At 48.8% G+C, this 27,381-nt stretch overlaps 1 protein-coding gene and 1 pseudogene across 3 annotated transcripts in view; one reads left to right on the forward strand and one right to left on the reverse strand.

Annotated features, from left to right (window-relative positions):
* Positions 1-27,381, reverse strand: part of Wdr25 (WD repeat domain 25) — a 136,248-nt gene that overhangs the window by 102,261 nt on the left and 6,606 nt on the right. The gene's annotated exons all lie outside the window — the stretch shown is intronic.
* Positions 22,541-24,098, forward strand: LOC143436782 (POU domain, class 2, transcription factor 3 pseudogene; annotated as a pseudogene).

Raw genomic sequence — 27,381 nt, forward strand, 5'->3', positions numbered from 1 at the left:
ACTCCATGTTCTAATACATCAGTGTCAGGAAACATGGCCTTTACTTAATTTCTTCTCATTATTCATACAACCAGGGATCACCCAGAGCAATTTCTCCTCCTTTATGTGCCTAACAACAATGATGGGCTTTTACTTTCCATCTTCTCAAGCGCCCACTGCTCAGTGGTCTCCCTGCCTTCAAAAGCAAGCCCTTTGGGGGCCCTCCGTCAGCTTACGGGTCTCTGCACGTGCCACAGCTTAAGACAATGATGCAAGCCAAGGCGCCGATGTTTCTAACGGACTCATTCTAAAAGCCACTGGTGAACCAGAAGGCATGAAGACTAGCCCCAAGCCACCAAGTCACCTTAGGCCTGCCACATCTCCATGGCTTGGGCTCTCTTCCTTGTCAAATGAGAGGACAGGGTACATCCCTGAGTCTTCAAATCGATTAACCCATGACCATCACTCAAAAGCAGCCACAGAAAGACCAGTCATGGACTGGCCAGCCAGTCAAGGCTGTTTCAAAACCCTGAGGATGGGGTAAATATAACCAGTTTCCTTTCCTGAGGCTCTGGTAAAGACTTCCATAGACCTGCAGAGACCTTGAAGCACAGCCTGCAAACTGCTTATCCTATTATCTCCACAAGCCCCTCAAATAAGTCTGATGCTCCAAGTTTCCTTTGCATAAGCAAAACATCCTTAATAAGACTGTAATGGAAAAATAATTCATGCATTTTATTTCCTGGTTAATGCATTCATGTGTTTTCCACAACGAGCATACATTAGTTCAATAATCAGAAGAAAACAAACATTATTAAAGAGAAAATCATTCACATAGATTTTAAGAAGAAAACAAAACACCCTAGGCCCAAAAAGGAGCAGACGGGCAGGTCTGCGTATTGTTGGCGTCATACACTACCGCGCTGGTAATTACTTTCATCCCTCCAGCCGAGGAAAATATCACAAATGTTTGGAAAAGGTCTGATGAGCTGCCGATCGATCGCTGCGGCGCTCGGCTGCGTCACTGAGTCCTGTGCTGCCTGCGTAAATATTCATAACCCTCCAGTTCACCTCGGGCCTCAGAGACAGGTGCGGGGGTGGCACAGGAGCTGCAGAGGAGGACAGCACTGCAGGGTGGGGCTCCGGCTCAGCCCCTAATGTGCCAGGGGTCTTTCCATGAGAGTGTGACCTTTCCAAATCTCAGCTTTCCTCCACACTGACACCCACCACCCAAAGCTGAGAGATGCAGAGATTCAATCCTCCTATGCAAAATACATAGGTTTTCTATAAACAAAAGGGTTCCTAAGCCCTCAAACTGTAACTCCACTGTGCTCAGATCATGGAGCTTGGGGACCCGTGAGGAAAGAGAGGAGTCACGGTAAAGGCTCTGAAGACTGACAAGGCATCGCTCTCCTCAAGCCTTCACAGGAGTCTCCTAGCAGGCTCTTTAAAAAATTCTACTGGACAAATTGTTGATAACCCACAGCCTGCCCATACCAGTCCCTTACCCCCAGATCCAACTGAGGTGCCCTTTCCTACCAGTCGGAACCCAAGTTAAGGATCCAGCCTACTTTCCACCTCTGCTTATCTATCGGAAACGCCCCTCACACCTGGCACGAGCTCCCACAAGGGCTTGCCATATCTCTGTGCCCCAAGGCCCTGAATAGCAAAACTGAGGATCAGGGCCTGCTGAAGCACCAATGTGTAAAGCTCTGGTCCCTGATCTTTAAAATAAAAGGCTTGGCTTCAGGAAGAGCCTCTTTATCCAAAGCAGAAAGAATGTGCCACCGTTCTCAGGGTATTTATGGTCTAAAGTTTTCTTTGATTTGTATGCAGTATGCAGCCAGCAGCAGCAGCTGCCCTGGGAGTGCACCAGCCTCCACCAGGAGCACACAGAAGAAGAAAGCAGCCAAGCTTAGCACCAGTCCCTGTCCACCACTGCCAGCACCATCTAGGGCCAAGTCTCCACCACCCAGAGGGCCAGCTTCTGTTATCTCACCAAGCCCCTCCCAGATTCCCCTAACCTGAGCCACAGGCATGGATGAGCTAAGACCTTCTCTCTCTTCCCAAACTCTCAGAGGTGGTAAACCTGAGAGTAAAGGATGTGTGTGTGGCTGTTGATGTCAAAGGACAACCACCCTGAAATATATACGCACATCAGAGAGAATCTGAAAATCTCTCAGAAATGTAAGGCACACATACAAACCAATGGCTGAGCATGGAATATATGCATGCCATCAGATGATCTTTCAGAAACTCCCTGGTTACTACTGAGATGTCAACTACAGGCTCAGTGAAGCATCCATCCCCCCCAGGAAACACTGACTCTGGCTGTCTCTGATCACCGTCCCCCACTCTCCACCATTACCTCATGCAGGCCAAGGCTGGAGGTTGACTGAGCTGGTGGAGCCACACCTCTCCTCACAGAGAGCCATGCCCCTTCTTTCTCTATTCACCCAGATAGTGTCCCTCATGCTCATTCCTTCATAGTATTGGAAGGCGTGGAGCACAGGAGATGCAGGACCTGCCCTGACCTTGATGAGCCAGATGAAACAGGCACAGCTCTAGGATGCCCCCCAGGGAATCTGTAAAGGATGGACTCCAGCTGCAGCACTGGGCGGGTATGATCCTGCTCTCTGACCCTTGTAGGGACTTTCACTCCCACAAATGCCTTCCTCTCTTAGACCCAGATCTTCACCAGCTTATGTCTCCCTGTCTTCTTGGGTTCAGATCCTGCACCCAGCAGATGCTCAGTGAAGAGCAGCTCCAGTGACTGCTCTCCCCACTTTCCAACTGCTGCACTCATACCCTCAAAGTGTGCTAAGAAGAGAAAGTACACCATCCTTGTGGTCCTCCATCAAGCCCACGCCCTTGATACTAATCGTCCATCTGACCTCTAACTAAGGTCACTCTAGGCCTGGAGCACTTGTTCCAATGTAGGGGAAGGGGGGCTGTTCAAGCCTCTTTCTCTATCCTATGCTATGAACATGGGCCTCACCTATGACTTGTGGGCCAAGGCATCTAAGCCTTGGAAAAGGCTAGACCACTGACACTTCCCTTGCACAGATAGATAGATAGCTATTCTCTCTAAAGGCAAACCCATTGTCATCTGCTCAGCAAGCACACAGTCATGAACTGTCCTTGGCTATCAAGTCAGGAAACACTGCATAATCTCTTTAGGCCCCATCTAAGCACCTAAAAAACCAAGAGGACTACAAATGGCCAGTTCCTTCTTCCAAATGGCCAATTACAGAGAGTCACATCCAGGCAAATTTCCTCAGTAGCAGCTTCTCTTCAGCATCTCCATCAGCCCCTCACAAAAAGGACTAAAGGCACACATTAGATGTAAGCTTGGATTACCAAGAGCGTGCTGCCCAGGGCACTGCTGCCTCACACAACATGTGCAAGGAGAAAACAGAGATGAAGCACAGTGCCGTTCATAAACTTGGCTTCAATGAGGCAGCCCTCACTGCCCACAGCTTCTCCAGGAAAACAAGAATCCAGGCTCCAGACTTCTGGTGCCATCCTGGGAAGCATGGAAGAATGGAGAAGGCCTAGTTTTTGGAAGCTAGCAACCCTGGACTCTAGTTCTAGTCATGCCACTACGTCCCTAAACCCCCATGTGTGTGACAGGCACCTCAGAGGTTCTAGGAGAATGAACCACGTGCCCATGAGACTCTATGCTAAGTGCACGGTGGACGTTGGGAAAACATGGTGTTCTCAGTGGTACCAAATGTGAGCCTCGGGGGAGCCAGCCGTGCAGAGTTCTGGGGGAGCCAGCCATGCAGAGTTCTGGGGGAGCCAGCCGTGCAGAGTTCTGTGGCACCAGACACAGACCCTGACAGAGCTTGCACCAGCACAGCCTAGCTCTGCTCCATCAGGCAAGCCAGAAACTGGCAAATGGGAATAACTTAATGCTCTGCTTGGCAGTGCTTCCCTGGGTCCATCATCCATCCTGACGCCCTGCAAGCTGCCAGCCAAGCAAACTGGAATATTGATCGCTGCAATCATCTCGATGGAAGCAAGGCTGAGGACCAAGCACTTGGTGTGTTTCAATTAGAAAAGAAGGCTTGCCATTTGAGTTCTGCTTCATTCCAGCCAGCTTCATTCTGGGCAACAAATGGGCTCCTAAAAGATTCAGTTAATCAGCCATCTATTAATGGAATCACACCTCTGCATTGATTTTATATTATCATTTCAAAAGGATGCATATTCATCTCCATCTTTAATGTTAAGCACAGGAGAGGAGAAGCAGCTACACTGCCTATGCCAAACTCTGGGTGTCACTCAGGGTAGCCACCTTGCTGAGCAAGCACATGGTCCTGCAAGCTGGACACAGCAACCTGACAGTACATGAGACCACAGGAGAGGCAGGGCCGCCCAGGCCTAGTCGCCATAGCCATGTTTTCAATCCAAGGCCATGTTTCTTTCCATGAGCCCTTCCACCTCTAGTCTGCTCCCTGACATGTGGCCAGACAAACAACATAGCCCCAGCCAGCTCTGCATCCCACAGTAGACAGGTATGGAATGATGCAAATGTGGGCTCCCCAGAACCAGGCAAAGAATGGGGAGAGGGCGTCTTTCTCTCTACATCCTTTTATCCCCTTTGAATTTCATACCAAATTCATGAGTTTCTAGTCTTAAAAGAAATAAGAATATTTTCTTGCCCCTTGCAGAAGCTTACAACAGGAATCAGGTGCAATCTATTCAAGAAATTTTAATTCGCCCCGACAACAATTTATTGGGCACTTCTGATACAGAAGGTAGGCGAGACAGGGTCACAAATGTAATGAGACTCAGCTGTCAGTTCCTCGGAGAGGAACAGACCTTGTGTGACCTAAACAGTATCCACTTAGCAGGTCTCTGGAACACTGGCTGCCTGTGCTGTTCTCATCCGAGTGGCATTTCTTTATATAAATGTATAACCTTATTAAGAGAAAGAGAGACAAGACTAGCACATACCTTGGTCAGACCATCCAGGAAAACAAAACACATGAGCTTGTATGATACTTTAGTGTAAAAATTATCCAGAGGATGTTAGAACACTGGCTGCTCCTGCGGAGGACCTGGGTTATGTTCCTAGCACCTCATGGCAGCTCACAACCAGGGATCTAACACAGGCATGCATACATACATACATACATACATACATGTAAAACACATATCACATAAAATAAAAATTAACAAAATGTTTTTAAGTTGTTCATGGGAGGTCAGGCATGGTGATCCATACCTTTAACCCCAACACTCAGGAGGCAGAGGAAGAAGGATCTCTTGTGAGTCTGAGCCCAGCCTGGTTTACATCATGAGTTCTACAACAGCCAACACTTCATAGAGAGAACCTGACTCAAAGAAACAAAAGAAACAAGAAATCATTCATGGCTCAGCAGATTAAGTTGGCTGCCACCAAACCTGACCAGTAGAGTTTGATTCCCAGGACCCACATGGTAGAAGGAGGAAATAACTTCCAGAAATTATCATCTGACCTCCATAAGAGTGCTGTAGCACATGTAACCTTCCCCCCACACACAACATAAACATATACATAAATACAATAAAGGCTTTTACAATAAATAAATAGTATCAATGTTAGAACATGTGTCTAAAGAATCAAAAAAAGCCTAGGGAGACGTCTCAATGGGTAAAGTGCTTACTGAGTTAAGTGTTTCTATTGCTGCAATAAAACGCCACAACCAAAACGCAAGTTGGGGAGGAAAGGGTTCATTTGGCTTACACTTGCATATTGTTGCTTATCATCAAAGGAACTTGGGACAGGAACTCAAACAGGGCAGGAACCCAGAGGCAGGAGCTGATGCAGAGGCCATGAGGGGTGCTGCTTACTGGCTTATTCAGCGTGGCATGAGCAACCAGCTTTCCTATAGAACCTAGGTCCACCAGCCCAGGGATAGTGCCACCTACAATGGCCTGGGACCTCCCCCATCAATCACTAAAAGAAAATGCACTACAGGGCTACCTACAACCCAATCTTATGGAGGCATTTTTCTTAATTGAAGTTCCTTCCTCTCAGATGACCCAGCTTGTTGACATAAAACTCCAGCACAATGCACAAGCATGAGGTCTTAAGTTCATATCCCCAGCATCCCCACAAAAGTCAGGTACAACAGCACATGTCTGTAATCCCTGCATTGTGAGAGGAGACAGACAGACCCCAAGGACTTGCTAGCCAGGCAACCTGGCTGAAATATCACGCTCTGGATTCAGTAAGAGCGGACAGTGCCTGAAGGTAGCTCTCAGCGCTGCCACCCAGCTACTCATGGGCACACACACACAAAGAATCAAATGGTATAAAAAATAAATGGTGGTGGCACAAGTCTGCACAGGTGAATAAATGTGGGTGCACAGGTGGCATTTAAGGGAGTGAAGGGTATGGATAGGTACTGTGTGGCCTGGCCACACTGGCCTTCCCACACACACACAAGTCCCCAGCACCAGGCTCTTCATTTTCCCGAACCACAGTATTTTATGGCAAGCCTATGGCTCTACTCCAGAGTGGTTGCAAAGTATTAGGAATTTCTCTGCTTGCTTAATGACCTCCTCCAGAGGTCACATGGAGAGGAAACCAATTGAGAACAGCAAATGCTCTCTGCAGCGGCTCTGCAGGAAAGGTTGCCATCTGCAATCCTGTCATCACCGCACTGTGTCACAGCTACTCTGGAGATCACAGAACTACTGCAAGAGAAAGCACATCCGAGATCCAGCTAACCTTCCTGTTCTCCCAAATGAGGAACCCAACACCAAGTGGCTGCCTGACCTGCCCGGTACATCAGCTGGTGACTCAATGTGAACCCCTGTCCCTGGCAGCCAGCTTCATCACTCCATCTGTCCCCCGTGTTCCACCTGTCTTGCCCCTGTCCATGGCAATAACCTCATAAAGCAATGATTCGCTCCTCCCACAGATCATGCCTGTGAAGTCAGGAGGTTGTGTTGTTGTTGTTGTTGTTGTTGTTGTTGTTGTTTAAGAGAAGGTAATAATAAATGGGGGGGGAGTATCTGAAATGAAGGTTGTCGTCCTTCCTCCACTACAGACGGAAAGCTTCGGGGCACAAGATGGAATGGCGTGTGATTACAGCAAAGTAATAATGGCTGTCACATGTCACTACCTTTTGACAGAGGGCACTTGGGAAGAAGAAGTCACAAACTGAAAGCTTTCCCTTCACCTTCTAAGGGGCAGAATAATAATTCACCTGAATTGTCAGGATCTGATCCAGGCAGCATTTGCACGATAGAGAGGTTCAGAAAACCTCCCGTGCCATTATGGGCATTCACAGGGCAACAGTAATAACTGGGTTTTAAAAGCCTCTCGAGATTGCCCAAAGTACTTTCAGCACCACCTGACACCAGGCTCATCTCAGGAAGTGTGCAGAGGAGAGGGACCCAGGACCTCCTAGCACCTATAGCGCAACAGACACCCAAGCCCCGGAGCCTGGGGAGGCGAGAGGAGCTGAACTACAGAGTGCACCACCAAGCCTGCTAGAGAAGCCCAGTGCCAGAGCAGCCCATGACTGCAAGCTGCAGGTAATGATGGAGCAGCCTGCTTCCTGTTTCCTCCAGTACTTTTCCATTCCTCTAGGCCATCATGTTTCCCCCAGAAGCAGAAACAAAGTAAGAAGAAAAAAAAAACAATATGAAAAATTTAAACAAACAAAAAGACCACAGTCTGATAGCACAAAGCTATAGAGGGTGGATTCTCACAGAGGGTTAGCGGACACCTCCAAGAGGACACGCATGTTGAGGCAGCTATAAAGGGCAGGAAACTACCCAGTGGGGGCATAGGCAGGAGGGGTCATGCATGCCATGGAAGCCTACGACCCTGAGTGGGAGGATGCTAGCCCCCACTTGGAAATCAATGTGCAGGCTGCTCTGAGTCCCTGAGCCAACCAGAGGTGATTAATAAGGAAGTGCTTAATTAGACAGTGCACAGGGGACTGCTGTGGACCGAAGGCAGAAGGAGCAGGGCAGAAACAGGGACCTGAGCAACCCCACACTCTCTCACTGAGTCTCTGGGGAGGCAGGAGGCCTCTCTGCCCCAGGAACGGAGCGGGGGCAGCCACTGACGCGCCCCAGAGGCCCAGAGGAAATATTATTGCGAGACAAAAACTGAATTATGAAATCCGCAAGCAATAATTAGTTTAAATTACTACTTCTACTTGAATAATTAAACACGCTTATTTTCACTCACTGATGTTTTATTCATTACCATACATCTTTCCTGAAAGTTGTTTTTAACGTGGATATTCTTTTATTTGCAAAGATCCCACAGAGATTTACTATGCTAATTTCAAACCTTTCTTCTAAAATAAAAACAATAACAAAACACTCCCAGATTATCCCCCATTAGCAACTGCTGTGTGGGGTCCATTATCAATTTAAGTCACAGCAACTGACTGGAAATACTGTGGGTAGCCGTGAAGTTATTCACATAACATAGCGTCCTCCCTTGAAAATTCACTACTGAAAAGGCGGTATTTAAATAAGCTCCAAGTGATTATGAAAATAAAAAGACCCAAGTGCAGAAAGACCATTCAGGCACAGACGGAACTCGCCTGTGCTTTTAGCACACCTCTATTAATGAACATGTTTGTGCACCGCCACAAATAATATTTGAGTTCTGTAAGTCGTATTTGTACACCCTGGAGCCAGGATACCCATAAGCACAGTAATAGAGGCTTAAGGTTTTTATTAAACAAAGCTACCTTTGGGAATAAGGACTAACTTAAATATAATCCATGGACTAAGTCTTCCCTGCTGGGCTATTAGCTGGTGCTGACTGAATGGCAGGACTCCAGATCCTCACTAATGCCAACAAGCTGGGCCTGAGTCAAACCCAGATGGAGTGCGGCTGCCACCACTACCAACCAGCTCCATGGCGGCCCAGAAGCCAAGCATTCTGCTCTCTCCAAGGGGACCACAAAGCCTAGTTAATCGAAAGCAGAATGGGCACCAGCTGGACTCACTGGACCACTGTGACAAACAAGCATCCACGTAACGTCAGCACAGCTGTGTGTACACACACTAGCCCTGCTCCTCAACAGACCCCTTGAGGTGACACTGGGCTCTGCACAGTCCTGACCCAAGTCTTAGAACCAGCAAGCTATTCTCAAACACCTGCTGGAGGAGACTTAAGCACTGGAGTTTCTAAAATCTAACTAGACCTGAAGTCCCTATCCTAAAGCAGCCATTCGTTCATCCCAGCAGTTCAGCAAAGATTGCATGTGACCTGTTCCTACAGCCTTCCTGCCTCCTGGCATCTATCTCTATGTAGGTTGGTTCAGGGGACACATCTTCCACAGTGAAAAAAAAAAACAAAAAACACTATTTTGGGTGGCAGGAAAGCAGATTTCTCAGATTTTGAAGTTTCCAAATAAAAAAAATTACCATCAGCTGAACAGAACCACAAGCTGCAGTGCTGATGTGGCCCTAAGAAGATGAAGGGCCTCCAGAGGCTGCAGGCCAGAGCTCAGATAGTTCTAGAAGTCAACACTATCTGCAATCTGCGTCATCCTGTTAGACGCATAGGGAGAGCAGAGCAGAGCCTCTGCTCGGCTTCTGTTACCGTGGCAACAGCTTCACTGGCCTGTTGCTGGGAAAGGAATGCAAGAAGGGAATTGAAGAGGGAGTGGGGAAAGGAGGAAAGGCAAGCGGAGGCGGACAGAGTTGATGGAGGACTAGGGGCAAGCAGAAGGGGAAAGTAAAAACAAGACATGAGAGGATAGAGAGAAGAGACAGGGAGGAGCAGGACTGGAGATGGGAGCGCCCACAAAGTGTGCAGCTATCTGTATGCAAGGAGAGCTTGTTACACTCATTAAAGGCAACACATTTCAACTCTCAGTTGCTGCCTCAAGATACACTCAATTATCCGATAAACCACAGGAAAACTGTGAAAACGCCAATGGAATTTGCCTAAACACACACTCTTCGCTAGTGTCAGCATCCGAAAGGCTGGCTGGGTCAAACCTAGAAGGAAAAGAGGAGGACGGAGGGAGGAGGAGGACTCTGTAGTGGGAGACAGCATCCTTGAGCACACGGTACTTTACACATGAACTCTGCCAGCCTCACTGAGGAGCAAGCCCTCGCTCTTGTTCGCGAGTTCACGAAGCAGCAGCCCTTGAAAGCTAAGAATTTATACTCAGCTAGGCAGCATCGCACTTGTCCCCTGGTGTAGGCCAGCTAGGGTGCAGCACAGGAAACTCGGAGTAAGTAAGTGGTAAGGACCAGTTCCAGCCTACTCTTCAGATACCCCAAAACATCACCTGCCAAATTATAAGAGCCATCTAAATGCAGCACGGTGCCCTGAACAGAAAAGGGAAGTTAACAGGAAAATGAGTAAGATGCAGACAAGTGCACAGCAGAGTTAGCAGAGTGTGGCACAGTTGCCTGATGTTAACTTCTCAGAGCTGTGTGAGAGGTCGGCAGCATGGGGAAGGACCAGGCACTCACTCCACGCTGCTTTACAACTCTTTTATACATTTAGGGTTATTTTTTTTTTTTTTAAGTTTTACAAGAAGAATAAGAAGGGCTGTTAGAAATAAAGAGTCCCGTTTTTCTCACAGTGATTCATCTCCTTCGTGTAAACCAACACCCCTGACAGGCTTAACCGCCATAAAGTTTTATTGGCCTGCAGGCGCAACATTACAGCAGAGCCACACTCCCACAGCTGGAGTGAGTTACTTCCCTCAGGAGCTGGAGCACAGCAGTGACATGCCTCCACACATCAAGGAGATGCAGCTCAGACCACAGAAAACACACACACTTGGAAGACTGTGCTCCTCAGCTCTGGCTGCACGGGTCTCTCTGGACCACCTCCCTCCTGGGCCTCAGGTATCCAGCCAGCCAGCCTCCTTGGACTGCCTTAGCTTCCTGATGGCAGTACAGCCTGCCACATGGCTGGGCCTTTGCAGTCTGCTTGGAATGGCCTTCCATGGCCTTGCTGTGCATGTACCATGCCTCCTCGGTGCCCTAACAGCCCAAAGCTCCTTCTCCTCCACCCTACAGCACACTCACGGTTCTGCCCCCACCCCCATGATCTGCCCTCCCGACCCCTGTGCTGCTTCCTCACAGGGAAGACTAGGCCAGGCATTCATCTCTGATCCTGCTCTGTCCTAGCACCCAACTGTTGCGACAGATGCAGGATGAATGAAATACTATGTGTTTGGAATGCAAGCAGTTCTTCCCAACCTGCCACGTCCCAGGAAAAGGTCAGGGAGAAAGAGATTTTGCTACAGAAGGACAGGTCCATTCCCACAGACAACATGAGTGTGGCACAAGAGTCCTCTTCTGACAGGGAAGTTGAAAAGCTTTTCAGAGGCTTTGGTTACCTTGACAACAGCATTGCTGTAGACATGCCGGGAAATAATTAAAAAGTATGCTCCCATTGCTCCAAGTGGCATAAGTGTTTTTAACCAACAAGAAACAAGCCATTCCGGGTGACAACAGTGTGGACGGAGCCAAGGGCAGAGACCCCATCGTACCATTGCCTTTCTCTGCACTTGGGAGCCTAAGAAAAGGACTAGAGTCATTAGCCCAGTACAACAATGACCACAAGAATTTTAAGTCAGATTAAGAACAATACTTTCCAAAGGCCAAACCTCCAGCAGTTCCCTGAACTGACCCTCATTAACACCATGTGCTAGAAAGAAACTGAGGCGCGGAATAAAAAACAGCCCAGGCTGTGTGGCCAGGGACCTACACACAGCCCCTCAGGCTGACTTTAAGAGATCACCACCCCTGGAAGAGACTCGCTTCCTGTCCTCTGAGCCCTGGTCCCCATGTGGAGCCATTCATGCTGGCGACTTCACAAGGCAAGCCCTGCATCCCCCTGTGCCTCCCACAGAGCATGGGTGCACAAAGCCTGGTGGTCAGTCGGTCAGTACGTCGGTCAGTCGGTCGGAGGCCCTGGCCCTGTTCAGGTGCTCCCTCTTTTTTTCAGATGGCTCTAATGTTGTGTTTTGTTTTAACAGCTTTACTGTGTTCGTGTCTTTTATTGTAAGCTTCCTCAAATCCTTTCCGGATTTATGATTTATAAATAAGTAATAAATAAACACACAAGCTGCAAGCAGCGGCCCAAGACTATTACCTGAGAGCGTGAATACAAACATCTCAACAGATGTGGCACAATCATCGTCTTGGTTTAGCTCCCAGCAGCTTCAAAGGCCCTTGAACAAACCTGGACCCAGTTAACACATCACCCTCCACAGAGATGCTTTCTGCATGCACTGGAGGGCAGGATGGGCCCAGGGACAGGAGTGTCATTGAGACCTCTGGGAGGTCTCCCAGGCCCTGAGGCTCAAGGGGTTCATTTGCTAATGTCTTCTTAGCACTGACTGGTGTCCCCTATGCCTCCAGGACTGGCACTACATGAGAAAGAGCAGAGTCCCATAATGGTGGAACCTGTAGTGGCCCACCCATGTCAGATAAGCTCAACAAAGTCCAGAAAAATGACAGTCCTTAGCAAAGCCACATGACTGCCCTTTGCCACTCTAAAAAAAGGAGGTGTCTAGAACACCCCCAGAATAGAAACAGGAAAGGCTGAGTTCAGAAGTCGGCTCTGTGCTTACATGGCCTTCAGAACCCCTCTCTGGTCCTTGGTTTTCTCACCTATCAAATGGGCAGGAGGTTGCCAATGCCAGCTGTCACTAGGGGTGTCCATCACAGGTCTATCACTCACCTCCGAGTCCTTCCATGACTTGCCTGTTGGAACCTCGGAAGGCTCAGACGGATGCTGTCACACTCCTTTGCTTGCTAACAGGCAAGCTAAAGGTAAAGCTGGACCCACTTAGGGAGACTAGGTAGGGTATGAGGTAGAACCCAAATGAGACTTATGAGCTCACTGACTTCCCTGAGCCCTAGCTGTGGAGAAATAGCATGCAAGCCCCAGAGAGGCCCAGCCCACCACAAGCACAGGAAGTGGCAGGTGCCTTATGTGTTGAACACCAGGCCCAAAGCCAATAACTGGGTCAAGCCCTGCATCTCACTGACTCTCATCGCTGTCCTCCCTGCCTGGTCTTCTCTGTCACCCAGCCCAGGCTCAACCTCAATCAACCTCAGCCTTCCCTGCTTGGAACCTGACAGATCTGTCCCACTCTCTTCTAGATTGCAGTCCCAACACTGGTGATCCCTAGAGAGCTGTCCCACTATTTCATTCTGATGTCTGTCTCCAACTAGCCTTCCTGATTGTCAGGGTGTGCCTATTCTCCTCAAACCTAGAGTCCTGCATAGACCCAGAACTTCCTACAGGATGGGGAAGGTGGATGGCCACAGGAAAGAAGAAAGGAAAAGGCAGGCCTTCTGATGCTGCAATCAAGGGCCATCTATCTCCCAGTCAGTCTCTGGGGTCCTTTGTGTTTATATTTCAACCAGTCAGGCGACTCCAGGCAAAGCTGGAGGAACTCCTGGCCCATGCAGCAGTGTCCCAGTACCCCAGCTGGCAGCCACTTTCAGAAGCCCATGAGCTGAGCTGTCCACCTCTAGTACCTCACCCATCATAGCTGACACCATGTTACTGAACTAGAAAACAGGCAGCCGTGCCAGGAGGAGCCAAGGCCCCTGAGAGACCTACTGGAGTGAGTGGTTACAATGGAGTGTGCTAATCAGCCAGGCCTAGAAGTGCAGGCAAATTAGGTGCAAGCCTCACCTGCTCAGCAGTGAGGCTTAGAAGGCAATTACAGAATAACCCCATTTGGAGCACTGGATAATACCTTCCATTTGTAAGGGCTCATAGTTTACAAAGTGGCTTCACACTTCTAACCGCCTGATCCTTCCAGCCCTAGGAGGCAATTAGTTCACAAAAACGCAGGCTGGAGCTCAGAGCAAGGAGGGCGCGATGGTCCCAACTCTCAGTGGCATGTGCACAGCACACAATCCCACAACTAGGCTGAGCCTGGCTCTCTAGAACGGCTCACAGCTAGCACCCAAGCACATGATGCTGCCTCATACAACTCCCAAAAGGGCCTCCAAACCACCCAAGCTTCCAAACCCACACAGCAAAAGCACCTTCTGCCTCCTGGCAACAACATATTGGGGTCCTGCCAGACTGCTGATGTACCCCTCTTTCCAACAGTCCACACGCCAAGGTGACTAGTCACAAGTGCTGACAAATTCTCAACGCATCTTCCTTAACAGGAACTGCTGCCCTCAGGACCAACATGGCTGCATACAAGTTCCCTTTCCCGACAGCCCTAGCATGGTGACAGGTGAGGACATAGCAAGGGTCCAAGGTACCAGCACCTTCCAGAATGTGCTTACAGAAGACTGAGGGGGTGTGAAGAGGCACAGATGAAAACACACAACTCTCCTAACCAAAGGTTACGATGAAAATGTGATTTAATTTGTGTTTTTGTACCTTTCAAAATAACACTTCAACTGGTGTAGAAAGAGCCCACTTGTGTTTATGAAAGCTCTCCCATTCCCCTACGGTAGTTGGGCCATGTAAACACACTGTGAGGAGGGGGGGCAGAAATAGCTGCTTGTGAAACTTTTAATACCAGCGTGTATGAGAATTAGAATTCTAAACCCAGCAGGTTAAAAAATGTTCTGAAAGCAATTTTGGTGTTAGTCTAAATAATTATAGATGGTGCTCACTTAGATAAGGGCCTTTGCCCCCTCAGGGCTCCAAGGGAAAATTCTAGGCATGATAGTTAAGCAAAATAGTTGGTTATTACGGAGGCTTTGCGGTGGCAGTGCAAATTGGTATAATCCTTCTGGAAAGCAATCTGACAGGAGATGAATCTGGACCCATGGAAATGTACAACCCTTTGACCCAGCAGTCCCACTTCTGGGAATCAATCTAAAAGAAATAATCCAACAGAAAAGGGTTTCATGCATGAAGATAACCACTTCAGTATTATCTGTAACAGCAAAAATTAGAAACCACCTCGGTGTCCAAGGGCGGCTAAGTAAATTACAGTTAATCAACTCGATAGAGCGTCGCAGAACCAGTGAAAATTGACGGCCCTCCAAAGACTCGGAGCGGCTGGTGGTGCAGAGGCAGACAGGGCTCCAGGAGAATGTTAAGTGGCAACTACAGGCTGTTGTGACTGTGTGTGCTCTCCAAGAAAAGCCCATGCAGACCAGAAAGGGACAGGAGGGCGGTGCCAGGGTGACCAGGACTTAAGCACTCACTGGGGATGGAGAACCTGCTGTTCAGCACCTGGGAGCAAATGGTGGCTTGGAACCAAACCCTCAACATGTTTTGGTCACTTAGTTTAGGATTTTATCCAAGCAGAAGGGATACAGCTAGAGCAGACCCTAGTCACCTGCCCCAGAGCTAGGACAGGATGCCATTCCTAAGTCACTAGGCCCCCCAAATGAGATTGCAAGTCACTTAAGACCACACTTGTCAAACCTTTTGGTCTCCCCCACACTGCCTAGAATGACTAAGGGCTGCCGACTATGTACATGACAGCTACTGATAGCACATCAGCAGTGAAAACCGAAGACATTTGAAAATATCTATGAATTTGTATAGAATTAGCAATAAACCCACCATGCGTTAATATAAATAGCATGTTTCTTATAAAAATAACTAGATTCTTCATAGCAGAAAGAAATTAGCAAGAAGGCATTGTTTACATTTTGTGGGTTACGTTGCTGCCTGACTTAATACAAGACAGCAGAGCTTTCATATCTGCTGCGGTATTTAATCTATGGCAACAGTGCCTGTCATGTAGCCTCTGGAAAAGTCCATTTACACTCCTGAGAGAATGAGAGTAGAAAGGGCAAATAACTTCTAGGTGTGATTATGAAAATAGTTTTGACCCGGTGGAAGGGTCTCAAGGACCCCTGGGGTTTTCAGATCATTGCAATAAATTACAGCATTCCAGGCTGCAGCTACAGGGTGGTGGGCTGGGTGCACAGCCCAAGTGCAACCTCATTGGGTTACTTCTAAGACTAGATAGAAATGTACCCACGAGCCTGCACTGTGGTTCCTCTACAGGAGTGTGCATTTCTTTTAGGGTCAAAACACATTTCTTTTCTGAGGCAAGATTTGGAAAGCCATGCTGTGCCTGTGCCCTGAAGAGTAGACTGGATGGGAAGGTCACTTTAAATCATTAGCAGCCAGTGTTGGTGTGGGGAAGCATCACGAAGGCGGGCTGCTGGGGGCGGCAGCAGTGCTCCTTAATACGCTGATCGATCCCTGGCACCCAGCACACATTCATCACAGTGCCATGTGGCCTGCCTGGGACCCAGTGACGAGAATTGAAACTGGCTCAAGCTAATCACTGCTAGATGAAGGTCAAATATAGGTGACTATATATCAGCTATCAGGGTACGAGCGGGCGTGCCACTGCCTAAGGCTGCTGGACACTTACAAAGAGAGAAGTCTGTCCCCAGACTTGACTACAAAAAATGCTAGGTTTTCCCTGCTTTAAGGGAAAAAATTGATAATGAAATACCAGAACTCAAACACCACCTGGGGGAAGGAGAGGAGGCAGGATATGATGAGGGTCAATATTGTTAGCATGTAAATTGCCTGGAGATGGGGAATGCTAAGACCATGGGAGATTAATGGACAGGAACCCCAATGACCAACCACTTATTTAGCATTCACGAGGTGCCAGGACTGAGTCTAACCACACTGTCCATAAATGAACTCATCTGGCCCTCAAACAAGATGCCATTAAATTAGCAGATGTTGGGGGGGGGGGGGGGAAAAGTAATACTTCTGGCCCTGTGGAGGACAGGGAGACATAGTCACTGTGCACACAGATATTGGTGTGAACCACAAGCTAACACGGTGCGGCAACAGAAAATGAATGCTGTGGTCCGGGTACCCAGAAGAGATGTGCTGCTGAGAGGAGTGAAAGAGCACAACTACAGGACAAGAGGGAGGATCAGGAGTGGGCACACCAACCTGGGACCCCTCCTCCAGATCATAGATAACATGAGGCTGCAGACAGTGGAGAGCCACCCAGGACAGGCTGAAAGGAACACACACACATCGGGGACTCCGCCTGCCACCTCAAGGCCCTCAGGCAAGCTCACTGTAGACAAGTCCCTCCACCTCACACTTTAGGAAGCTGGATGGAGGGGAGGAGGAGGATCCTGGCTAACAGCAGGGTATTCCCACACTGCTACCACACCTGAGGTTCTTAGCCCACATAGGAAGGCCACATTAGACACCCAGGCCTGCTTGTCGTCCATCAGGGCAAAAGGACAAGAGAAAGATATGTCAGCTGTGCACGGTGGCACTTGTCTGTAATCCCAGCACTTTGGAAGCTGTGACAAGAAGAATGTCAGAAGCTCATGCCAAGCTGAGCCACTGAATGAATTCCAGACTAGTCTAGGTTAGAGTGAGGCCCTACCTCAAGAGCAAACAAACAGACAAATAAACAAAGAGCAATGGCTGAAAACACAATCAAGAGAGATGCAACCCACCCTCTCTTCTCTTCATGGGAAATCCCAGTAAGACTGAGGGGACCTACTACTATGGAGAGAGAGAGAGAGAGAGAGAGAGAGAGAGAGAGAGAGAGAGAGAGAGAGAGAGAGAGAGAGAGAGAGAGAGAGAGAAACACGCTTTGTTTGAAACAGTCTTGATTATGTAACCTAGACTAGCCTCAAACTTCTTTCCTGCCCCAGGCACCCAAATGCTGAAATTATAGGCAAATAGCAGCACACCTATCTATAGAAAAAGTTTTGTAGTGTGGGTTACAAAAGTCCCAACGGTGTGACTAGCCTGATGATCTACTCAGGGGAAGGGCCCAGCAGAGAGCGCAGGTGGCGATGCATTCTGTCTGTCATGCAAGTAGAAGCGCCAAGGCTTCTAATTTCGTCCATTTTCTTCTCAAAATCTGACCACTTTTACAATGAAGCAAAATAAAATATAGAACCACCCCCTTTCCTAAGATGCCAAGGGCCTCGCCATCACCAGGCACGAGACAGGCTCCTTTAAGAGTCTTCTGTGTCCAAGTTTTAAAAGCAACAAGAAATAATTCACTAGACTGTCTCAACTCCTAAGTGTGCCAATTTTGCAATCTGCATTTTTCAATTACATTAAAAGCATTTTTCCAAATGGCTCTATTCTCCCTTAATGACACAGGATGAGACTGGATGAGACTAGCTCCCCGAGGACAGGGCCAGCACCTTCATGCCTGGCACCACTTGCACATGAGCCGCCCTGGGTGCACAAAACTGGTCAAGTTCAACCACAAAGGCTCCCAGAGAGCAGAGAGCACACAGGGTTAGCCACTGCACTGCTTTTAGTCAGCTCGTATTTGTTCTGAGAACCGCAGCTTGTAAAGTACAGGGAACCAGAAGCAGCTCGTGTATTGGCCTCAAACTCATCTCGGTTTTCACTAGAGGGAAGAGGGTGTCGGAAACACTTCACCTCCCACGAAAAGAAAGTTCCAGCCCAGAAGCTTACAGCTCTTCCCAGAGGCTCTGCAGCTTGGCTATCAACACCTAAGTCTCCACAACACAGGGGACTCTCAACCTTCCCTGGAAGGTGAAACGGAAGAGAGGAGCAAACAGACTTCAGAACTGTGTACCCTGGGGCAACTGCCTTCCCCTCCCTTGGTCTCTGCCAAATAAAGGAGGGCCAGATGCTCTCTCCATGTGCTGTGTGTGCATGTTAACACACACAGCACTCTTTCTCCTCGCCTTCACCTAATCACCCTCCATGCCCTCACTGTTAATCATTCGCTCCCCAAATACCCGACGCCCACCACCACAACCCGCCCCTCCTACTCAGCTGCGCCTCTCATTTCCAACGGATCTGCCTCGTGCTCGGAATAAATTGCCAATCATCTGCATAATGCTCCACGGCTCCTTCCTCCACGCACCAAATCACTTCTCAACCTCATTTCGTAAAAATCCATCAAGAGTAATTCTTTCAAAACTGAACTAAACCCTTGCTCTGGCACTTGGATCCATAAATTCCTTGTCTTTGAATGTGAAATATATCACTTTTTACAAAGCACATCCAAGATACCCTAATATAATCAGATCCACTAACAATGATAAATCAGTGAGATCCTGTAATATATAAAAATGCAAATCCAAGCCACCATGGAAATCATCTCTGTTCCCCCTGCCCCTTAACAGAGCCCAAGTAGTGAGGCTGGAGAGAGCCTGGGCCCAGCTGGGAGAAGGGGCTGCATTTGAACTGGGCATTTCCAGAGGTACAGGAGGAGGAGCAGCTTGCCAGTTTTGTTCTGTCTCTGTAGCCTATCGGCCCCCCATGTTGCCTCTGTCATATACCTGCTGTGTAACTGAGAACAAGTTACAGCTTCTGAGGTAAAGTGTGTTAAAAGCTGTGCCTAGCAGCATGTGGTGGACCCGGTGCAGCTGCTGACTCCCTGCTCCCTCATGTGCTCCTGGTTGCCACAGAGCTGGTGATCCACATGAGGAAGCAAGCACCAGCTGGGGTCACCTGCCTCCACCGCAGAGCCTTCGGCTATCTCTGAAGGCAGCTTGCCTGAGGAAGGCAGCGCAGCTCCCTCCTGGGTCTCCTAAGCAATGAGGTTGCTGCCCCAGCACTGCTGGGGCTTGACTTTGGACTCAAGCAACAGTCCACCAGCCAGTGGCCAGTGTGAGTACCTGGAAAGTGGGCCGGCCTCAGCAGGACCTGGTGGATGTACAAAGCACTCCAAAGGATGGCGAAGGCAGCTCAGTAGCATTGATCTCGGAAGCTCCATGCATTTTAAAGGTATTTATCTCAGGAACACTGAGGATGAAACTCTTTAAAACCCATATGTACAAAAACAAACTATGAAGAGATTCACAAAAGCAGAATGACATTAAGTCAGAAGACTCTAGCTGAGGTGCTTTTTGCACATTTGTATTTCAACCAGTCTATACGGGTACAAGGACAGAAATTCTCACTTATGCCAGGGACTGGACCAGATCATTTCTTTCCATATCTGTGGCAACAGTCCTCATTGATGAGCATTCTCTCTGCTTTACCAGTGATTCCTGGGGATCAGAAAGACCAAGTAATCTTATGCAAAGTCACAGCAGTACTGAGTAGCAGTAGAGACATGCACCGAAGGCCAGCCAGTTTAAGGTTCCATTTACCACACACAGGCCTTCTGCTGAAGCCCGACAGTGCAAAGCCCATCTTCACTACATTAAGCAGCAGAAAAGATGGCATTTATGCACAGTGTGATCGCTGCAGGACTACTTGCTTTAAAATGGACTCCGGAAGCTACAGGAAACAGCACAGAAGAGACAAGGGCAAGTGTGAGGAAAGACACTGTCAGAGAAATGTTTGTGGACAGTTTCTCAGTGGGGGCTCTGTTCTGGGGAACTGGGATGGAACCCCAGCCCTCCTGCCTGCTAGGCAAACATTCTACCTCTAAGCTACACCCCTAACACCACAAACAATACAGAAGGCAATCTGGTGGAGGGCAAGATAGCACATGATCACCTGGCCCGTGTCAACAGGCCAGGGTGGCCCAGTAATGAGCAATGACCAGGGTAGTGCCTGCAGTGATGTCTCTCTTCTCCTTTGTATCTCATTTATCAGAGTCAGCAAAGTTTCCCCAGGAAGCATCAGTTTGGCTTTTTAAAATAATGTTACGGAAGCTTGCTGTTTGTTATTGAAGAAAATTCTAGAATAAATAAAGCAAATTAACAACGTAGCTCACAGGCTTTATGTACAGATCTGCCTGTGTAAGAACTCGTCCCCCACAGCAGGAAGCACGCTGATGCAGCAGGGAGTCCCCTGGGGGCCTGGCACAGCCCCTGCATGGACAGACAGGCAGGGCTGGCTGTGTTTGCCTTTTTCCCTAAGAAAAGGCATCAAAGGCTGAATTCTACCTTGACGTGCAGTGGGTGTTCAAACATGCAGAGACCAGCGAGCTCACCGAGAAATGAATGAGAGCATAAAAGGTATCTGTGCCTGGATTACAGCCGTGGAAGCCCGAGGCTCACAGGGAGGGCAGAAGGATCCCTGCCTCAGACAACAGAGCAGCGCTGCGGGGCCTGTGACTCATTGTTTTATTTTACTTAATTGCTTTGGCTGTAAATTTTTCAAAACTAATATAAGCACATTTTACAGCTCACAGAACATTTAGAGCATATTAAAATACATATCTTTCCACGGTAATGCGCCTAGTTGAAATTTGTGCCTCCAAAGCAGAGCTTTAAGGCGATGAAAGACCGGCACTCGGCACTCCTCACATCAGTCAGATGGACAGAGCTGTTTTGCTCCGGATCAGAGAAAAATCATCTCAGTAAATGTTACGGTGAGTCAAAGATTCTACCACATTCTAGAAGCTTGGATAGGCAAAAGATAGTAAGTCTTACTGTGCCCCCTAGAGGTGAGCAGGATTTCTGCACACACACACAACCCCTCCTAAAGCAAAGCAGTGAAATCCAGAAAATATCTTTAAATCTTCATTGATCACTTAACATGTACCAAATTTCATGCCAGATGCTACAGAGAATATAAAAATGGGTCTGGTGTGGCTTCTGCATTCACAAAGCTTACAGTCTGTTGAATAACTCAGATCTAGTGATCTACCACCAGCAGGGAAGGGCAAAGCCCCAGTACCCTGAGTGCCAGGAGCACATGCCAGGTCCTACCCGGGTGCTCATATCCTGAGCGCCAGCAGCCAGGTCAGGAAGACCACGCACACACATACTACCTCCACCTCACAGGAACACTGGAGCTTGGTTTATAACCACAGGCATCTCTGATGTCAGGGAGGGAAAAGCAGCTGCCACTCAGCAGGCCACATACCAACCTGCAGGCCTAGGGTAGGACTTCCATCCTCAGGTGACCGCCTGAGCCCCCCATGCCCTAACCCATCTTCCCACCACAGCTTATTGGTCCCTACTATCCACTCTGCATTCTGAACTTACTCAGAGTCCCACCCACACAACATGCATTTTCCAAACAACCCTAGTCACTAAAACTGGGAAACATCTTATTAAAGCCTCTGCTCGGGTCCCAGCTCGATAGTCACTTCTGGCTTATAGAAACCTGAATTGTCATGAACTCTCAGTGGGAAGATCAGGCAGAAGACACCGATCCTAGCATGCCTGGTCAGTACTGACACAACTCAACTACAGCAAGTGTCTTTACCCAAGGCCATCCCTTGGATGTATTGGGGAACTAGATAGGAGGGTAGGGGCAGTCCCTGAAGCTTCCTAGCTGCCAAGGAGTCTCAACTAGCACCATCACCTCCGGCCCACACGCCCCCCCAGGACAGGCCACACGTCAGCATCCCACAGACAGCCCTAAACTCTCGGTAGGCTTCTTGCCATCCCAGGCAGGCCAACTGCGACCTCTTCTGGCCGTGAAGTGTCACAGCAGCCCTGGCACACTACCACACCCAGAGCCAAGGTGCCAACTCACTCTCTCTCTTAAAACCATCATGGAGCATGGCGACACTTGCCTTTCTCTTAGCACTCTGAAGGCAGAGACAGGCAGGGCTTTATGAGTTCGTGACCAGCCTGGTCTACGTAATGAGTAACAAGGCAGCCAGGGCTACCTAGTGAGATACTGTCTTTAAAAAAACAATCTTTGGGGGTAATCACACATTCATCTTTGCTGTTTAGCTACAGCCACGTATGTCGCAGCAAGAAAAATAGTGACCTGTAATTAAAGCCAGTCGTGTTTTCTCTGCAGAGATCAAGATGAGTGGCGATGTCACCGATTCCACGGATGCCCACAGCACTTTTGGTCAAGTGGAGTCAGGAAATGATCGAACTGGCCTAGATTTCAACAGACAGGTTAAGACAGAGGATCTGATCTGGGTGACTCTACAGCAGACCCTTTCCCACAGGCCACACCACCTAGCCAAGGACCTACCATGATGCCTGAAAAACGAATGTCTGGGGACATGGCTTCTCTCCATCCACTCCAGCAGCTTGTGCTGTGCTGGTCCCTGGCCACTTACAGTCTATACCCCAGTTCCTGCTTTCCCACCTGGGCAGCAAGGTGTGCCGCCAAATCTTCTCACCTTTCCACAGCAACAAAGCACTCTACTCCTCGCTCAGACAGGGCCTGGCCTTGCCTCTCAGTTGGAAGCCCTGGGCTGTCAGGATCTTCTTTAGAACCCCACCTGGAAGCATCTGCCAGGGCCCAGGCATCTGCCTGGCCCTAGAGGGAATGACGAGCCCACTCACCTGGAGGAGCTGGAGAAGTTCACCAGGACCTTCAAGCAGAGGCACTGAGCTAGGCTTCACACAGGGAGATGTGAGATTGGCGATGGGAAAGCCGTACGATAATGACCCAGCCAGACTACCTCAACCCAAGCTTCAAGATCATGTGTAAACTGAAGTGGCTGATGAAGTGGCTGAATGGTGCAGAGTCCTCCCTCCAGACCCTTCAGCAAGCTCGCCCAGCTCCTACCCCACTCTCAGAGAAGTGTTTGGCAGCAAGAGGAAGAAAGGGACCAGCATCGAGACCAACATCTGCCTGACTCTGGAGAAGCAATTTCAAAATAACCCTAAACCCAGCTCAGATGAGGTTTCCATAATTTCGGAGCAGTTGTCCATGGAGAAGGAGGTGGTAAGAGTCTGGTTCTGCAATCGGCACCAAAAGGAGAAGAGAATCAACTGCCCCGTGGCCACCCCTGTCAAGCCACCCATCTACAACCCCCAGGTGCTCTCTCCCTCAGGGTCTCTGGGTTCAGTCCCTTCTGTCCACAGCACCAGGCCTGGAACAGTAACGTCATCCTGTTACCCTGGGAACAACAGCAGGCCTTCATCTCCTGGCTCAGGACTCCATGCCAGCAGCCCCACAGCATCTCAAAATAACTCCAAAGTGGCAATGAACTCCTCCTCTGGCTTTAACTCCTCAGGATCGTGGTATCATTGGAATCATCCCACCTACCTCCACTGAGACCACAAATGTCCTCCCATTCCAGTTGGCCCCTGGTTCCCACCAGGAGGAAGAGTCACGCCTTCCACCTGTGGACAGACACTTTGAGAAGAGAGGGAGAAACGGCTGCTGCTGACAAGCAGACCCACCATCTTGCCTTCTCCTGGATCCACAGCCTCCAGAGCACCACACTGTGACCAAAGGCACTCTTGCCTTGGGCTCTCCATCACCCCGCTGGGAGTTTACCATGCTCGCAGTTCTTGGAGAAAGGGCACTCTGCCATTGTTAGTTTTCAGCTCACCTGTGGGCTTCTGGGACAGCCTTTTGCTTGGTGTGCCAAACTGCAAGAAGGGTAGATTATGGTTTTGACTCTGACCTCAGCCACAGTCCTGAACTGACCCCAAATTCTATGGAAAGATTGAAATCTCACATCTCCACCAAAGTCTTATCTTGTTAAGTTAGCACAGTTTCCCCACGGAATCTCCATTTTTGCTCAATTTTCTTTCAACTCCCCTTTTTTACTCCCTTTTCTACAACCAAATCTGTCTATTCTTGGGTCCTACTAAGTCCCTTCCTCTTTACAAATGGCCGAGCTCCCCTCTGACCATGTTGCTCCATCCGAAGGTACTCTTCTGTTACCCACATGTACCCAATTCAAGGACAGATGCCTTTTCTCTCTTCCCTGTGGGTCTCCTTGTCCTGTCCCCTCTGCTTTCTCCTGGCCACAGGAAAGTGATGGCCACGTTCTTGTACACAGACCTTTCCTGTTCTGCACTATCACCTTCCTTCTTCAATGTGTAATTTTCCAGCAAAATGTTTAACTGGGGTGTGAATTTTGAAGATGTCTCTATGTTATTTTATCTTCTGTGAGGAATCGGGGGCTACCAAACTGTGGAACACCCCACGGAGTTCCCGTGTAAGCTGGGGTTCTGCTGACTTTGGGGGGAACATTATATGGAGTCTCCTTCTTGTGGGTCTATATGTAAAGCTGTCACATGAAAGCCATCCAGAAATGGTACCTTTTTTTCCCCTAAAGACTGAATATCCAGGAAATTGTTGAGACTCAAAGGAATCTCTCTGTTCCTAAATATATTTGTACAGCACTAACATAAGCTATTCCACTGTTAATTAAAAAAAAAATTAAAAATAAGAAATAAGAAAAACTTTGGGATGAGCAAAATAGTTCATCAAGTAAAGGTACTTGCCACCAAGTCCAATCCCCAGGAGTGACACAGTGGAAGGAATACTGGCTCCCCAAAGCTGTCCTCTGACCTCCACACATGTACCATAGCACGAATGTGCCCCCACACAAACACACATACAATAATTAAAGTTTTTTTTAAAAAATTAAGTCAACATGGTCAACCTGTAAAGTGCTTGTTTTACAAGCAGAAGGGTGGGAATCCAGTTCCCAGAACTCATGTGAAAAGGCTAGGCACAGTCATATAATCCTGGAATCCCAGCTTTGGGGAAACAGAGACAGGCAGATCCCTGGGACACGCCAGCTGGCCAACCTAGTCTATCTCAAAAAGAGCAACTGAAGAGCAATGTCCAAGGCTGCTCTCTGTCCTCCACCTACACACACACACACACACACACACACACACACACACACGCACGCACGCACACACTCATCACGGCGGGGGGCGGGGGGTAGGAATATAGCTCGGTGGTAGAGTGTTGACCTGTATGCACAAGGTCCTGAACTCAAGCCCCTAGGGAGCAGGGAAATACCCAGCAGCAAGGAGACTTTTAGTATCTGTTCAGGAAACTGAAGTTTCTTGTCAGTAATGACCCAGGGTAGCCAAGCTGTTCACTTCTACCAGTGGGGCCTTCAGGTAAAACCCAACTCTACTGGGCTCAGGCTCACCTCTTTCCATCAGTGCAGAAGTAGCTGGCAGGTAGGCAGCCATGAGGAGACGTCTGATCTCTCCATGAGGCAGCATCATAGCATCAAGGCTAGATAGCCATGGCAACCCTCCCACCTTCCTGCTTGATCGTGTTCCCATGTCTGCCAGGCTGCCCTCCCATCTCTCTAGTGGCCTAAAGAAAGGAGTGTGGTAGTCGGGCAGTGGTGGCGCACGCCTTTAATCCCAGCACTTGGGAGGCAGAGGTGGGCGGATTTCTGAGTTCGAGGCTAGCCTGGTCTACAGAGTGAGTTCCAGAGTGAGCTATACAGAGAAACCCTGTCTCGAAAAACCAAAAAAAAAAAAAAAAGAAAGAAAGAAAGAAAGAAAGAAAGAAAGAAAGAAAGAAAGAAGTGTGGTGCCCACTCTAGAACCACAGCTAAGCTTCCACCAGGAGCCAGGAGCCAGGAGCACACTGCATAAAGCATCAGGAGAGCTGGCCTACTGTACCACAAACTCCTCCACCCTGTGAGCCCTCCTCTACCCTTAGTCCTGAGGGGCTGGAGAAGGAGCCCAGGCTGCATCCAAGCTCAGCTAAAAGGCAAGGACCTCCACACTCCAACATCGGACAGTGCACAGGGAAGTGTGGGAAGAGAGAAGGCTAAGCATAAACACAGCTGGTCCAGGGTCCCAACAGGAAGCACATGACCCATCAGGCTCGATGTAGCTCTTGCTCCTGGCACACTGCCCAACCTAAGACCACAGAATAGATAAATACTGTTCATCGGTCCTGCTCTGAGCTGGGTCTTGACTGTTCAGTAGAAACTGGCCAAACAAGAAGCAAAGGGGAAGGAACCTAGAGAGGAGAGGACAAAAGAGGGAAGAATTCCAGCAATCAGGTGAGCTCAAAGACAGGGGGTATCCTGTGTACCCCAGAGCCAGACAGACACTGCCAGAAGTCTGGGCCCAACCAAAACCCCCAGACAGGCCCAATGACCTGCTGGCCTCTGTGCATCAGGCTCTCAGGATTCTGGGTCAGTCCAGGAATGCCATGAGCCACCTCAGACCACTGAATGCCCCTCTCATAGATTACACAGCCCAACAGTGCAGAAGCACCAAAGCCTGACTTGAAGACTTGAACAGAGCCAAACAGGAGTAGTTTCTGCATGGTCTGTAAATGTCCATCTAGAGCCACCACCCACAGATAGCTCACTTCTATGCACTGGGGTCTTCCCCTCTTCCCTTGAGAAAACACCTGCTGGTATTGGTAGTATAGTATGGGGTTCAAAGCATAATCTACTGACAAAGGACTCAGATGAGTGATATTGAGAATGCTGAGGCCAACGTGAGCTCCTACAGGGAGCTCTGCAATAGGTGTTTTGGGTTTTGTAGGGGGGATTTGCAGTTGAGTGTGTACATGCATGTTCAGGTGCTCATATGTTTATGTGGGCATGCGTGTAAATGTCAGAGGACAACTTTAGCTGGTTTTCTTTCTTTTAATTTATTAATTTCTGTTTCACAACTTCTATTTCACATGGAGGTGTAGGACCCCCTAGAACCGGAACTACAGACAGTTGTGATTTGTCATGTGGCTGCTAGGAATTGAACCTTGGTCCTCTGGAAGAGCAGCCAGTGCTTTTGGCCCCCAATCTCCTGAGCCATCACTCCAGCCTCTAACTGTTTTCTTCAGGCATTGTGCTGGATAGTTCTATGTCAACTTGACACAAGCTAGAGTCATCTGAAAGGAGGGAACCTCAACTGAGAACA

Source organism: Arvicanthis niloticus, chromosome 23 (assembly GCF_011762505.2).
Source record: "Arvicanthis niloticus isolate mArvNil1 chromosome 23, mArvNil1.pat.X, whole genome shotgun sequence".
NCBI classification, from domain to species: Eukaryota; Metazoa; Chordata; class Mammalia; order Rodentia; family Muridae; genus Arvicanthis; species Arvicanthis niloticus.